The sequence below is a fragment of the Arabidopsis thaliana genome (assembly GCF_000001735.4).
Source record: "Arabidopsis thaliana chromosome 1 sequence".
NCBI classification, from domain to species: domain Eukaryota; kingdom Viridiplantae; phylum Streptophyta; class Magnoliopsida; order Brassicales; family Brassicaceae; genus Arabidopsis; species Arabidopsis thaliana.
Window position 1 is genome coordinate 14,656,721 of NC_003070.9, and position 15,862 is coordinate 14,672,582.

General features: G+C 36.5%; 3 pseudogenes across 3 annotated transcripts; all 3 read right to left on the reverse strand.

Moving 5' to 3' along the window:
• Nucleotides 1–132: 132 nt before the first annotated feature.
• On the reverse strand, nt 133–606 carry AT1G39430 (annotated as a pseudogene; the record flags this gene model as incomplete). Its single annotated transcript has 3 exons — nt 133–227; nt 348–424; nt 515–606.
• A 4,955-nt stretch (nt 607–5,561) lies between these two features.
• On the reverse strand, nt 5,562–7,397 carry AT1G39510 (annotated as a pseudogene; the record flags this gene model as incomplete). The annotated part of the gene is made up of 1 exon: nt 5,562–7,397.
• Nucleotides 7,398–8,078: 681 nt separating this feature from the next.
• AT1G39511 lies at nt 8,079–10,985 on the reverse strand (annotated as a pseudogene; the record flags this gene model as incomplete). The annotated part of the gene is made up of 1 exon: nt 8,079–10,985.
• Nucleotides 10,986–15,862: the final 4,877 nt, after the last annotated feature.

Consider the following 15,862-nt stretch of genomic DNA (forward strand, 5'->3'; position numbering starts at 1 on the left):
AGTCTTGGTGCTTGGCCCTCTGTTGAAAAGACCCGGACTTCCCAATGTACCCCCATCGGTTGCATGCTATATATCAGGAAATTTTACTTGGCTTATAATTATGTAAAAGCCATTATATTTAGTGGCAAATAATTACNAATTACCTTTGCTCAAAAGGACCAACTCAGCCCAACGTGGGATCCACGAAGACTTGTGAACCATCAAAGGAATTGGAACACTCCTACTATCTGTTTCAAAATTAAAAGGTCATGTTTTTAAAAATAGTATAGATATGTAGTAACACATAACAATATAATTATCGTTGTAGAGATTGATCTTCGCAAATCGGATTATGCAAACAACAATACCATCGGTTGACTCCTGGCAAGCTTGGTCAACAATCTCAGCATACTTCCCCCAAAGTATACATGCCAAGCGAGTGTCACTAAAAATGGAAAGAATAAATTTATTAGTAAAAAGTAAAAAAACAACAAACATCTAAATAAGAATGAATATGAATATAGATTGTTTGTACTTCTGATCTCTCAAATGGAAATCGATTTTTTTGGTGGGCTTGTTGTTAGCGTTAAGATCTTGGATTCCAGACTGATCGACAACCTGACCCATTGCATCTGTAAAGACAAATAGAATAAATCTATGAATATAATGACTATATAAGAGATAATGCATGTATGTTCAAAAATCAAATGAGATGGATTAGAGTGTTTAGGCAACACTTATACCCATTATCTCCCAAAAGAGGCTAAAACCAACAAAAAATAACTTAGAAGCAGTATACAGTTTTGTAAGTGTTTTTATGGTCAAAATGTGTCAGAATCCAATGCATTTGACTAATTATAAGAGTTAGAAATGGATTAGGAGTGTTTAGATAACACTTATACCTATTTTGTCCCAAAAGAGGCTAAAACCAACAAAATATTGCTTAAAAGCAGTAAATAGCTTTGTTTGTGTTTCTATGGTCAAAATGTGTCAAAATCCAAAGCATTTGACTAATTATAAGAGTTTTAGATGGATTAGGAGTGTTTAGATAACACTTATACCTATTTTCTCCTAAAAGAGGCTAAAACCAATAAAAAATTGCTTAGAAGCAGTTAACAGTTTTGTTAGTGTTTTTATGGTCACAATGTGTCACAATCCAATGCATTTGACTTTTTATAAGAGTTAGAGATGGATTAGGAGTGTTTAGACAATACTTATACCCATTTTCTCCCAAAAGAGGCTAAAACCAACAAAAAATTGCTTAGAAGTAGTAAATAGCTTTGTTAGTGTTTCTATGGTCAAAATGTGTCACAATCCAATGCATTTGACTAATTATAAGAGATAAAGATAGATTAGGAGTGTTTAGACAACACTTATACCCATTTTCTCCCAAAACAGGCTAAAACCAACAAAACATTGCTTGAAGCAGTAAATAGCTTTGTTAGTGTTTCTATGGTCAAAAGGTGTCACAATCCAAAGCCTTTGACTAAATATAAGAGTTAGAGATGGATTAAGAGTGTTTAGACAATACTTATACCCATTTTTTCCTAAAAGAGACTAAAACCAACAAAAATTTGTTTAAAAGCAGTAAATAGCTTTGTTAGTGTTTCAATGGTCAAAATGTTTCACAATCCTAAGCATTTGACTAATTATAAGAGTTATAGATGGATTAGGAGTGTTTAGACATCACTTATACCTATTTTCTCCTAAGAGAGGCTAAAACCAATAAAAAATTGCTTAGAAGCAGTAAATAGCTTTGTTAGTGTTTCCATGGTCAAAATGTATCACAATCCAATGCATTTGACTAATTATAAGAGTTAAAGATAGATTAGGAGTGTTTAGACAACACTTATACCCATTTTCTCCCAAAAGAGGCTAAAACCAACAAAAAATTGCTTAGAAGCAGTAAATAGCTTTGTTAGTGTTTCTATGGTCAAAATGTGTCACAATCCAATGCCTTTGACTAATTATAAGAGTTAAAGATGGATTAGGAGTGTTTAGACAACACTTATACCCATTTTCTCCCAAAAGAGGCTAAAACCAACAAAAAATTGCTTAAAAGCAGTAAATAGCTTTGTTAGGGTTTTAATGGGCAAAAAGTGTCACAATCCAAGGGCTTTGGCTAATTATAAGAGTTAAAGATGGGTTAGGAGGGTTTAGACAACACTTATACCCATTTTTTCCAAAAAGAGGGTAAAACCAACAAAAAATGGCTTAGAAGTAGTAAACAGTTTTGTTAGTGTTTTTATGGTCAAAATGTGTCACAATCCAATGCATTTGACTAATTATAAGAGTTAGAGATGGATTAGGAGTGTTTAGACAACACTTATACCCATTTTCTCCCAAAAGAGGCTAAAACCAACAAAAATTTGCTAAGAAGCAGTAAATAGGTTTGTTAGTGTTTCTATGGTCAAAATGTGTCACAATCTATTTTTATTTGACTAATTATAAGAGTTAGAGATGGATTAAGAGTGTTAGACAACACTTATACCCATTTTCTCCCAAAAGAGGCTAAAACCAACAAAAAATTGCTTAGAAGCAGTAAATAGTTTTGTTAGTGTTTTTATGGTCAAAATGTGTAAGAATCCAATGCATTTGACTAATTATAAGAGTTAGAGATGGATTAGGAGTTTTTAGACAATACTTAATACCTATTTTCTCCCAAAAGAGGCTAAAACCAACAAAACATTGCTTAGAAGCAGTAAACACTTTTGTTAGTGTTTTTATGGTCAAAATGTGTCAGAATCCAATGCATTTGACTAATCATAAGAGTTAGAGATGGATTAGGAGTGTTTAGACAACACTTATACCCATTTTGTCCCAAAAGAGGCTAAAACCAACAAAAAATTGCTTAAAAGCAGTAAATAGTTTTTTTAGTGTTTTTATGGTCAAAATGTGTAACAATCCAATGCACTTGACTAATTATAAGAGTTAGAGATGGATTAGGAGTGTTTAGACAACACTTATACCCATTTTCTCCCAAAAGAGGCTAAAACCAACAAAAAATTGCTTAGAAGCAGTAAACAGTTTTGTTAGTGTTTTTATGGTCAAAATGTGTCACAATCCAATGCATTTGACTAATTATAAGAGTTAGAGATGGATTAGGAGTGTTTAGACAACACTTATACCCATTTTCTCCTAAAACAGGGTAAAACCAACAAAAATTGTTTTAAAACACTAAACAGTTTTGTTAGTGTTTTTATGGTCAAAATGTGTCACAATCCAATGCATTTGACTAATTATAAGAGTTAGGGATGGATTAGAGTGTTTAGACAACACGTATACCCATTTTCTCCCAAAAGAGGCTAAAACCAACAAAAAATTGCTTATAAGTACTAAACAGTTTTGTTAGTGTTTTTATGGTCAAAATGTGTAAGAATCCAATGCATTTGACTAATTATAAGAGTTAGAGATGGATTAGGAGTGTTTAGACAACACTTATACCCATTTTCTCCCAAAAGAGGCTAAAACCAACAAAACATTGCTTAGAAGCAGTAAATAGCTTTGTTAGTGTTTTTATGGTCAAAATGTGTCACAATCCAAAGCATTTGACTAATTATAAGAGTTAGAGATGGATTAAGAGTGTTTAGACAACACTTATACCCATTTTCAACTAAAAAAAGCTTAAAACCAATTAAAAAAAATTGCTTAGAAGCAGTAAATAGCTTTGTTAGTGTTTCCATGGTCAAAATGTATCACAATCCAATTTATTTGACTAATTCTATCAGTTAAAGATATATTAGGAGTGTTTAGACAACACTTATACCCATTTTGTCCCAAAAGTGGCTAAAACCAACAAAAAATTGCTTAGAAGTAGTAAATAGCTTTGTTAGTGTTTTCTATGGTAAAATGTATCACAATCCAATGCATTTGACTAATTATAAGAAAGAAAGATAGATTAAGAGTATTAGGACAACACTTATACCCATTTTCTCTCAAAAGAGGCTAAAACCAACAAAAAATAACTTAGAAGCAGTAAATAGCTTTGTTAGTGTTTCTATGGTCAAAATGTGTCACAATCCAAAGCCTTTAACTAATTATAAGAGTTAGAGATGGATTAGGAGTGTTTAGACAACACTTATACCCATTTTCTCCTAAAACAGAGTAAAACCAACAAAAAATTGCTTAAAAGCACTAACCAGTTTTGTTAGTGTTTCTATGGTCAAAATGTGTCACAATCCAATGCATTTGACTAATTATAAGAGATAAAGATAGATTAGGAATGTTTGGACAACACTTATACCCAATTTCTCCCAGAAGAGGCTAAAACCAACAAAAAATAACTTAGAAGCAGTAAATAGCTTTGTTAGTGTTTCTATGGTCAAAATGTGTCACAATCCAAAGCCTTTAACTAATTATAAGAGTTAGAGATGGATTAGGAGTGTTTAGATAACACTTATACCCATTTTCTCCCAAAAGAGGGTAAAACCAACAAAAATTAGCTTAGAAGCAGTTAATATTTTTTAGTGTTTCTATGGTCAAAATGTGTCACAATCTAATGCATTTGACTAATTATAAGAGTTAGAGATGGATTAAGAGTGATTTAGCCAACGCTTATACCCATTTTCTCACAAAAGAGGATAAAACCAACAAAACATTGCTTAGAAGCAGGAAACTGTTTTGTTAGTGATTTTATGGTTAAAATAGGTCAAAATCTAATGCATTTGACTAATTATAAGAGTTAGAGATGGATTAAGAGTGTTTAGCCAATAATTATACCCATTTTGTCCCAAAAGAGGCTAAAACCAACAAAAATTTGCTTAGGAGCAGTAAATAGCTTTGCTACTGTTTCTATGGTCAAAATGTGTCACAATCCAATGCATTTGACTAATGATAAGAGTTAGAGTTGGATTAGGAGTGTTTAGAAAACACTTATACCCATTTTCTCCCAAAAGAACCTAAACCAACAAAAAATTGCTTAGAATCAGTAAACAGTTTTGTTTGTGTTTTCATGGTCAAAATGTGTCACAATCCAATGCATTAACTAATTATAAGAGTTAGAGATGAATTAGGAGTGATATGGTTCAAATTACCTAGAACTACTCTCTCAAATAAGAGATCAATTACAGTATTTTAGGATCGAATTCACGGAGTTCTTTTATTCAAACAATGAGTTAAATGTCAAGATTAAGCTAGCAAGGTATGAGTGAAATAGTAAGAAAACAAAATAAGAGAACAGCAGATTGATTGGGTTGTAAACGATTTAATAAAACGCTAGGAACAAGGTATTCTCAGGAAACTATTGGTTAATAGATCTAATGAAAGCTAGGTTGTTATCGAACCATTCTTAAACTCAAACTCTAATTATAGAATAACTGGTGGGCGTGCCGCAAAACTCCCTATATCTATAGCTAATAATAACCGGAGAAGCCGAGAAACTATCAACCTAAATACGCATTCTTAAAGAGTTCAATTGTTCATCTTAGTAAATAGGCCGATTCTTATTACACACCTATAAACCAGACTCATCAAATAATAGATCCAACTACAGATACCTATGGCGAGCATATCTATTGTCTGGATTCATGATCTAGTTAATTACTCTAGATCTAGCATTAGGCATAGTTAAAGATGAAGAATTCTATAGATACTTGCACCTCACAAGGTGCAGTCCAGATCCAGTGTCGATCGATACTAGAGGGGTATCAATCGACACCGTCGTAGTGGGTCGTCTCTGAGAAAAGCGTCCCATATGGTGTCGATCGACATAGGAGGGTGTTGGTCGATACCATCTCTGCAACTACAAGCTCCAACTCGTCTTCAGTGTCCAATTCCTCCCACACATCATCTCCTTCTCTGATCAAGATGGCATTACAGCTCTTTCTTTGGTTAGCATCAGGATTACCAGGAAGAAAACCTTCTTGTCTCTTGATAGATTGTGCAGTTTGAGCTACCTGTACATCTAGCTTCTTCAAGTGAGAGCTCAGATTGTCGATCTTCCCATTAAGATCTGTGTAGACAGCATCAAACTTGCCATTAAACTCCACAAGAAGCTTTGTTTGGCTCTCAAGAATCTACTCAAGCATTGATTCCATTCTTGTCTCTGCTGAGGGGGGGGGGGGCTTGGTAAGTTGAATTTCCATAGGTCCTCTGAAAGCTGCTTTGAAGAAAAGTCTTCTGGAAAGCAGGCTTTGGAGTGTAGTATGAGGAACCCTGGTTCCCTGCAAATCTGTTGCCACTGAAGTTGCCTTGTGGCTGCCCAAATTTCCTGTATCCCTGACCATCTATGTAAAAGACTCCTTCCACTGACTCAGGCTCAGGCTCAATAGTCTCTTCTTCAGCTGCAAAATGGACATGCTTCTTCCCTGTGAGCAAGTTATGAACTGAATCCAGCTTAGCATTCACCTCTGCTATCAGAGTTCCTGAAACAGCTCCAGCAATCTTCTTCCTCTCAAAATCAGCATTCTTGGTACTGTTGCTGCAAGCAAGGTTCTCTATCAAGGCTGTAGCATCAGCTGGGTAACGTGTATTGAAGTTACCATTGCTCGCTGCATCTAGAGCCATCTGGTATCTCCAATCAACTCCTCTGAAGAAGGTACCTAGAAGTTGTACCTCACTGAAATCATGATGTGGACAATCTCGTTGGTACTCCTTGAAACGAACCCAAGCAGCCTTGAAAGCTTCAACTGGACCTTGTGTGAAGGTAGACAGCTTGTTTCTCAACTCCTCAAACTTAGCATCATCGTAGAAATTGTTCAAGAAGGCTATCTTGATGCTTCCCTAGAGCTTTCAAACTCTGAAACTCCATTAGCCTTGATGCTCAAAACAAGATCCTCAAATCGCTCGATATGATCCATTGGCTGCTCATGAGATAAGCCATGGAAAGGATGCTGGCCAACTAAAGCAAAGTAGCCATGCTTCAGCTCATAGTCGTTCCTCTAAAATGGTGAGGGTACAATCGCTGATCGATTAGCATAGAACAGGTCTGGCTTGTTGAAATTCCCAAGAGTACGACGTGGTTCCGCAGCTGGAGGAATAGCTGCAGGAATGTGGTGTTGCTGTCGATCGACACCTCTATTGTGTCGTTCGACACCGATTGCATCTGCGTGCTGCTCCCGATGGTGTCGATCGACACCCAGTTGGTATCGCTCGACACCGAGCCCTGCTGCGTCTCTAGTAGCTAATTGCGCATTGAGGCACGCCTGATCCTCATTGGCGTCCTCGGGTAGGATGAGTCCATGATCATCCAATCTCTAACCAGCCTCATTGTAGGCTTGCCCATCCTCATCTCTCAAAACTCCTTCTGCATCAGCTCTGATGACTCTGTCAGCGATTGCTAATTTTTTAGTTTTTTGGTTGATGCGTTCAAGTTCTCCCTAGTCCAGAACAGACAAGTTGATAAGCTCCTTCTGTTTTGTGCTCCTTGTTTGCCTAGGCATACACCTGAAACACGGAAAAGAAGAAAACAAGAAACGCGTGAGTANCAAAATAGAAGTAAAAACTAGACAAAATCTCTAAACTAAACTCAATGATGATTCCCAAGAACTTCGGCAACGGCGCCAAATTTGATATGGTTCAAATTACCTAGAACTACTCTCTCAAATAAGAGATCAATTGCAATATTTTAGGATCGAATTCGCGGAGTTCTTTTGTTCAAACAGTGAGTTAAATGTCGAGATTAAGCTATTAAGGTATGAGTAAAATAGTTAGAAAACAAAATAAGAAAACAGCAGATTGATTGGGTTGTAAACGATTTAATAAAAAGCTAGGAACATGGTATTTTCAGGAAACTATTGGTTAGTAGATCTAATGAAAGCTAGGTTGTTATCGAACCATTCTTAAACTCAAACTCTAATTATGGAATAACCGGTGGGCGTGCCGCGAAACTCCCTATATCTATAGCTAATAATAACTGGAGAAGCCGATAAACTATCAACCTAAATACGCATTCTTAACAAGTTCAATTGTTCATCTTAGTACATAGGCCGATTCTTATTACACACCTATAAACCAGACTCATCAAATAATAGATCCGACTACAGATACCTATGGCGGGCATATCTATTGTCTGGATTCATGATCTAGTTAATTACTCTAGATCTAGCATTAGGCATAATTAAAGATGAAGAATTCAAGCTTGACTCTTACAGTGCTTAGTCCAAAAAAAGGTTGAAGAGAGGAACAGAAAAGTCCTCATCTTTAATGGTTGAATTTTCAATGTTTGAATCATACTCTGCATCCTCTCTTGAGACATGGTAGGAGGAGTACTCATTTGATTTTTCTTCAAAGTAAGCTTCTTTCTGATCAACAGAGTAGTCTTCTTCTTCTGAACCTGGCTCCTTTGACCAATCCTCAAATTCAAAATTGGGGTAGCCTTTAATCATTTCTTAAAGTTCCAAGATTGCATGGTTCAGTCCTTCCATTTTGTAAGTTAGCTCCCCAATGGTATCCTCTTGAGCTTTGTATTCTATCCTGAGTTCTAGAAGTTATTCAGTAACATAATCAAGTGTCAAGTGTTCTTCTTCAGCAGAGGGGTAGGTGGGCTGTTTAGGCACTCCCGGAGAATAAGTTAGAATAGGAGTTTCCTCCTCACTCAACAACTTGCTCTCTAGGCTTCTTTCCTCTAAGTGAACTCCTTTCAGATCTTCTGGTGCAAACCATGCTGTTGTGAAATTTTCATCTTCCTTGACAGCTAGTGCAGTTTCCATCTTCTCTTCGTCAATACCATCTGAAATCTTTTTAACTCTTTTTTCAAACAGCCAAAGTTGATCCTTCAGCTTCATCACCCTTGAAAATAATCCCTCTATGACTCTGCTTTACCATTCAAAATTTTTTTCTCATCTCATACCAGTCATCTTCTGTAGGATCTTCAATCTAAAATAGTGTTTCTGTTGCTCTCTTCTTGTGGTCAAAAGTTCTCTTCAGCTTGCTAAGTTGAGAAGTATAATTGACTTTTGGTGAGGTTTCAGCTTTTGTTTCTTCATCAACATACATATCTTGAATTCCAAAACTCTGACCTCCTGTTGTTGATTTCTTTGAAGCTTCTCTGATGTCAAACTTCATCTTGATGCCTTTTTCAAGGTTCAGATTAATTTTTCCATTCCTGACATCTATGACTGCTCCAGCTGAAGCTAAGAATGGTCTGCCTAGGATCAGGGGATCCTTGCCTTCTTCATCCACGTCTAATACCACAAAGTCTGTAGGTATCTCAACATTTCCAATCTTGACAGGCAGATTTTCTATTAGACCATGAGGGTGTGCAACAGAACCATCAGCTAAGTTGCAGAATTTGAATTCCATGATCCCTAGCCTTTTAGCTGTAGAGAGAGGCATAAGGCTAACAGATGCTCCCAAATCACAAAGGCACATATTGAATGTCAATGATCCTAGAGAGCATGGCAGAGTGAATGAACCGGATCATCAAGTTTTTCTTGGATGACTTTCTTCTTGTATGTTTCTTGAGTGGAGGCACTGCTAATCATCTCTTGATTCTGATCTTTCTTGAGTTTTTCAATTTTGAACTTTTTTCCAGAATGTTGAGTGTTCAGCAAAGGTGTGTGCTCTATGGTCCAGATGAATTGCTGGGTGGCAGGTGCAGCAATTTGAGTTGAATCCCCTCCTTCTTGAATCATACTGTCCTCAGTATTGAGAGTCTGATGATTTGGTGGAGACTCATCTTCTTGGTGGATGGTGATAGCATTAGCAGTAGCATAGTCTTTAGGATTCTGGACTGCTTTCCCTGGAAGTTGCTAAGGATGCTTCGGAGCAGAGGTTGATGCAAATTGACTCTCCACATACTTGATTTTTGAATTCAGAGCTTCAAACTTGACATTCAGATCGTTGTAAGAACAATCGATCTTGTTGTGTAGTTCAACTATCTTCTTTTCAAAAGCCATGGCTCTAGTTGCTTGTCCTTGGATGATCTGTTGAATGAGTTGCTTAATTTCAGGATCTTGAGCTGTTGGGGCTTGTTGTGGTTGTTGAGTGAACCCTGGTAGTGGATTCTGCTGTTGGTAGCTTCCATTGAACTGTTGTTTAGGGACATAACCTTGGTTGTACTGAACAAAAGGTTTGGACTGATTCTGTTGTGGTGGATACACTTGATCTTGGGGGTTAGTTACATTGGTGCTTCTGTAGGAGAGGTTAGGGTTGGGCTTGTAATTGTTGTACCCCTTGTTGAACCCTCCTTGCTTCCGGATGTAGCAATGCGCTTCAGTTTGATCATTCCCCCCTTCTTGCATTTGGAAGTGCTCTTCATCAGTGATGTAGTGTATCTGCTTCTGCTGAGCCAGCATCAGCTTGTCTAAATTCTCATTCAGAGCCTTGATATCCTTGCTCTGTATATCCTCAGTTCCTCCAGTTCCTCTCATTGAGCGATCATAGTCTTCATTGTAGCACCCATCAGATTGTGCTAGATTTTCGACCAACTCCCAGCCTTCTACTACATCCTTGATCAAGAAGTTTCCATTGGAGGCGGTGTCAAGTAGCATTCTTATCTTTGGTAAGGCTCCTCTGTAGAGTGTGCTCAATAATGAAGCCTTCTTGAAACCGTGATGAGGGCACTGAGTGGTGTAGCTTTTAAACCTCTCCCAAGTTTCACATAAAGTTTCATTGTTTTTCTGGTTGAAACCTGAGATCTCGTTCCTCAATCTACCGGTGCGAGCGTTAGAGAAGAACTTGGCAAGAAAAGCTTTCTTATAATCGTCCCATGAGGTGATGGAGTCTGGGGGTAGAGTCTTCCCCCAATGGTGTGCCTTGTCTCCTAAAGAGAAGGGAAATATCATGAGCTTAAACATATCTTCAGTGACACCATTGATCTTGGTAAGGCCACAAAGCCTATCAAAGCTGTCAAGATGGTCCAGGGGGTCTTCCATGGATAGACCATGAAACTTGTTTCCTTGGACCATGAGACCACTCTTGATCTCAAAGTTGTTGTTCTGAGCTGGTGGTGGCACTATCCCTTGTCTTTGGTGATAATTCCTTGGGGTATCACCAGCACCAATGTTTCTTGGTTGATCAACATTAGGTGGATCTTGAACATCAACTGGTCTGTTCTGTTGATCCATAGCAGCTTGGCTGTTCTGATCACAGGCTGCCTTTGCTTTGGTTTCTTGTAACTCACGAGCTATTTTGTCAATTCTGTCTCTGAATGGTAATAGGTGTGCATAACCTTTGGATCGAGTTTGCATGCACAAAGATTAGTACCTATACCACAAAAACAAGCAGACGAAAATATGAGTTAGTAACTTGAAAAATGTAAAAGAACTTGATCTTAAAAGTTTCTGATATCTTGAATGTAATAATGCAACAATGAATTGACAACGACGCCAAATTGATAAGCAGGTTTTTACGCCTACTTATGTGTTGAATGCTGTGTGAGTTCAGTTCAATTCCTCTAAAACACAAACATGTCGATGAAGTTATAGAGGGTGTCAATCCAGTCCACTGTATTGCTAGCACTCAAGATGTGTACAAAAGCAACTAAGTCAAGCCAGATTATAATGATGGTGGGTTTCTAGTAACAATCCTAGGTCAGGATTCAAACAAGTAAAGATGAGAACTTAACAGCCCTACTCGATCATTGGGTCGAGTAGAACCAACAGGTGACAAAATTAAGAACTAAAATGCAATCAACAGGGGATGCAAATAGAGGATACAAATAACAGGTAAATAAAAGTGCAATCAACAGGGGATACAAATAAATCTAATAGAAGTTCTAAGGATGGATTCATTGATAAAGGTAACTCTGGGGTTCATCAAATGGCTAATAGGCGAAAGGTAGATACCCATGACGATAGATTCAAAAATCGGGTCAATCCACTCTCGTGACAGAGACCCCCATAACTCTACCACTTCCTAATCTCAACTCTCGTTGATGAAACATAGCAGAGCAGGGTTTAAGAAACAATCTATCAAAGCCAATAGGCAGACAAGCCAATCCCTAGGTCGAGTCTACATATCTCTGGAATTCGTAGATCAGACATCCATTTGAACGTCTTTTGGACGCTGGACGTCTATGATCGAATCTCCACATTAGCCAGCAAAAACTGAATAGGGGCCAAGCGAATCCAGAAGGGTATAAACCTAAACACTAACCACCTATCTAACCTACAGATTACCCTAATCTAATCCATCCTCAAGAACCCTAATCACTACTCAAGCAACATTCTCAAGAACACAAACCCAGAAATTACTAAAATCATACCAAAATGTAGATCTAAACAAGGTAAACAACTCTACTTAAACAATCAAATGCAAAAACGAAATGGATTAAAAGTAATTAAGGTTCCAAGATTCATAAACACAAAGAAAAACTGAAAGATAAAGTCTAGATCTTTTGGACAAACCCCAAAATGATCTATTTATCGTATAATGTTGAAACCCTAGATTCACTAGAAGACAAGAGAGTTGAGGCGGTTTGGGCGAATACTCGACTTTGGGGATCGAGTAAAGAGGATGCTGCAAAGTCTGCGCCTTTGTGTCTATGCTCCGAGTGATCAATTGGTCAAGTAGATGCCTCATCTTCTCTTATCCGTATGCTCAGATGTCTGGTTGAGTGGGAAATGAGGAGGATCCGAAGACGCTTTGATAGCTCAACAAGTCTTGTAGAGATGGTCACCCTTGGTCGAGTAAATGGATTGAGTAGTGGATCGAGTAGGAGGGGCGTGCAAGTGGATGAATCTGCTGCTTCATCTGAAGTTGCCTTGATCGAGTAGGAGGATCGAGTAAACTGCAGCCTCCTCTGTGGCATCCTGGATCGAGTAAAGAGGTCGAGTAGAATGATGCCTCCTCTATAGCTGCCTGGCTCGAGTGAATGGGTCGAGTAGAGTCATTTTAAGCTCCTTTTGCACCTGAAAACACACCAAAACATGCAATGCGAATGCAAGATGATCCTAGATGTCTAAGTATGCAAAACAAGCTAAAATGGTGCAAAATGATATGATACAATGAGCAAATGCAAAGCTAAATGATGATAAACATACACCTAAAATGAGTAAAATACAGTGTTATCAATGTGTCACAATCCAAAGCGTTTGACTAATTATAAGAGTTAGAGATGGATTAAAAGTGTTTAGACAACACTTATACCCATTTTCTCTCAAAAGAGGCTAAAACCAACCAAAATTTGCTGAGAAGCACTCAATATATTTGTTAGTATTTCTATGGTCAAACTGTGTCACAATCCAATGCAATTGACTAATTATAAGAGTTAGAGATAGATTAGGAGTGTTTAGACAACACTTATACCGATTTTCTTCCAAAAGAGGCTAAAACCAACAAAAATTTGCTTAATTAAACAGTTTTGTTAGTATTTTTACTGTCAAAATGTGTCACAATTCAATGCATTTGACTTATTATAAGAGTTAGATATTGATTAGGAGTGTTCATACAACACTTATACCCACTTTCTCCAAAAAAAGACTAAAATCAACAAAAATTACTTAGAATTAGTAAATAGCTTTGTTTGTGTTTCTATGGTCAAAATGTGTCACAATCCAAAGCCTTTGACTAATTATAAGAGTTAGAGATAGATTAGGAGTGTTTAGACAACACTTATACCTATTTTCCCCCAAAAGAGGCTAAAACCAAAAAACAATTGCTTAGAAGCAATAAATAGTTTTTTTACTGTTTCTATGGTCAAAATGTGTCACAATCCAAAGCCTTCAACTAATTATAAGAGTTAGAGATGGATTAGGAGTGTTTAGACAACACTTATACCCATTTTCTCCCAAAAGAGCCTAAAACCAACAAAAATTTGCTTAAAAATTTTTCTTAGTATTTTAATGGTCAAAATGTGTCACAATCTAATGCATTTGACTAAATATAAGAGTTAAAGATGGATTAGAAGTGTTTAGACAACCCTTATACCCATTTACTCCCAAAAGAGGCTTAAACGAACAAAAAAAATGCTTAGAAGCAGTAAGTAGCTTTGTTAGTGTTTTTATGGTAAAAATGTGTCACAATCCAAAGCCTTTGACTAAGTATAAGAGTTAGAGATGAATTAGGAGTGTTTAGACAACAGTTATACCCATTTTCTCCCAAAAGAGGCTAAAACCAACAAAACTTTGCTTAGAAGGAGTAAATAGCTTTGTTAGTGTTTGTATGGTCAAAATGTGTCACAATCCAATGCATTTGACTAATGATAAGAGTTTGGGATAGATTAGGAGTGTTTAGACAACACTTATACCCATTTTCTCCCAAAAGAAGTTAGAACCAACCTAATATTGCTTAGAAACAGTAAACACTTTTGATAGTGTTTTTATGGCAAAATGTGTCACAATCCAATGCATTTGACTAATTATATGAGTTAGAGATGGATTAGGGCTGTTTAGACAACACTTATACTCATTTTCTGCCAAAAAAGGCTAAAACGAACAAAATATTGCTTAGAAGCAATAAACAGTTTTGTTAGTGTTTTTATGGTCAAAATGTGTTACAATCCAATGTATTGGACTAATTATAAGAGTTAAAGATAGAATATGAGCGTTTAGACAACACTTATACCTATTTTCTCCTAAAAGCGGCTAAAACCAACAAAAAAATTGCTTAGAAGCAGTAAATAGCTTTGTTAGTGTTTCTATGTTCAAAATGTTTCACAATCTAAAGCCTTTGACTAAATATAAGAATTAAAGATGGATTAGGAGTGTTTAGACAACACTTATACCCATTTTCTCCTAAAAGAGTATAAAACCAACAAAAAATTGCTTAGAATTAGTAAATAGCTTTGTTTGTGTTTCTCTGGTCAAAATGTGTCACAATCCAAAGCCTTTGACTAATTATAAGAGTTAGAGATGGATTAGGAGGGTTTAGACAACACTTATACCCATTTTCTCCCAAAAGACGCGAAAACCAACAAAAAATTGCTTAGAATTAGTAAATAGCTTTGATAGTGTTTATATGATCAAAATGTGTCACAATCCTATGCATTTAACTAATGATAAGAGTTTGGGATGGATTAGGAGTGTTTAGACAACACTTATACCCATTTTCTCCCAAAAGAGGCTAAAACCAACAAAAAGTTGCTTAGAAACAGAAAACAGTTTTGATAGTGTTTTTATGGTCAAACTGTGTCACAATCCAATGCATTTGACTAATTATAAGAGTTAGAGATGGATTAGGAGTGTTTAGCCAACACTTATACCTATTTTCTCCCAAAAGAGGCTAAAACCAACAAAAATTTGCTAAGAAACAGTAAACAATTTTGATAGTGTTTTTATGGTCAAAATGTGTCACAATCCAATGCATTTGACTAATTATAAGAGTTAGAGATGGATTAGGAGTGTTTAGACAACACTTATACCCATTTTCGCTTAAAAGAGGCTAAAACAAGCAAAAATTTGCTTAGAAGCAGTAAATAAGTTTGTTAGTGTTTCTATGGTAAAAATGTGTCACAATCCAATGCATTTGACTAATTATAGGAGTTTGAGATGGATTAGGAGTGTTTAGACAACACTTATACCCATTTTCTCCCAAAAGAGACTAAAACCAACAAAAATTGCTTAGAAACAGTGAACAGTTTTGATAGTGTTTTTATGGCAAAACGTTTCACAATCCAATGCATTTGACTAATGATAAGAGTTTGAGATGGATTAGGAGTGTTTAGACAACACTTATACCCATTTGCTCCGAAAAGAGGTTAAAACCAACAAAAACTTGCTTAGAAGCAGTAAATAGCTTTGTTAGTGTTTATATGGTCAAAATGTGTCATAATCCAAAGCCTTTGACTAAGTATAAGAGTTAGAGATGGATTAGGAGTGTTTAGACAACACTTATACCCATTTTTTTCCAAAAGAGGCTAAAACCAACAAAATTTGCTTAGAAGCAGTAAATAGCTTTGTTAGTGTTTCTATGGTCAAAATGTGTCACAATCCAATGCATTTGACTAATGATAGGAGTTTGAGATGGATTAGGAGTGTTTAGACAACACTTATACCCATTTTCT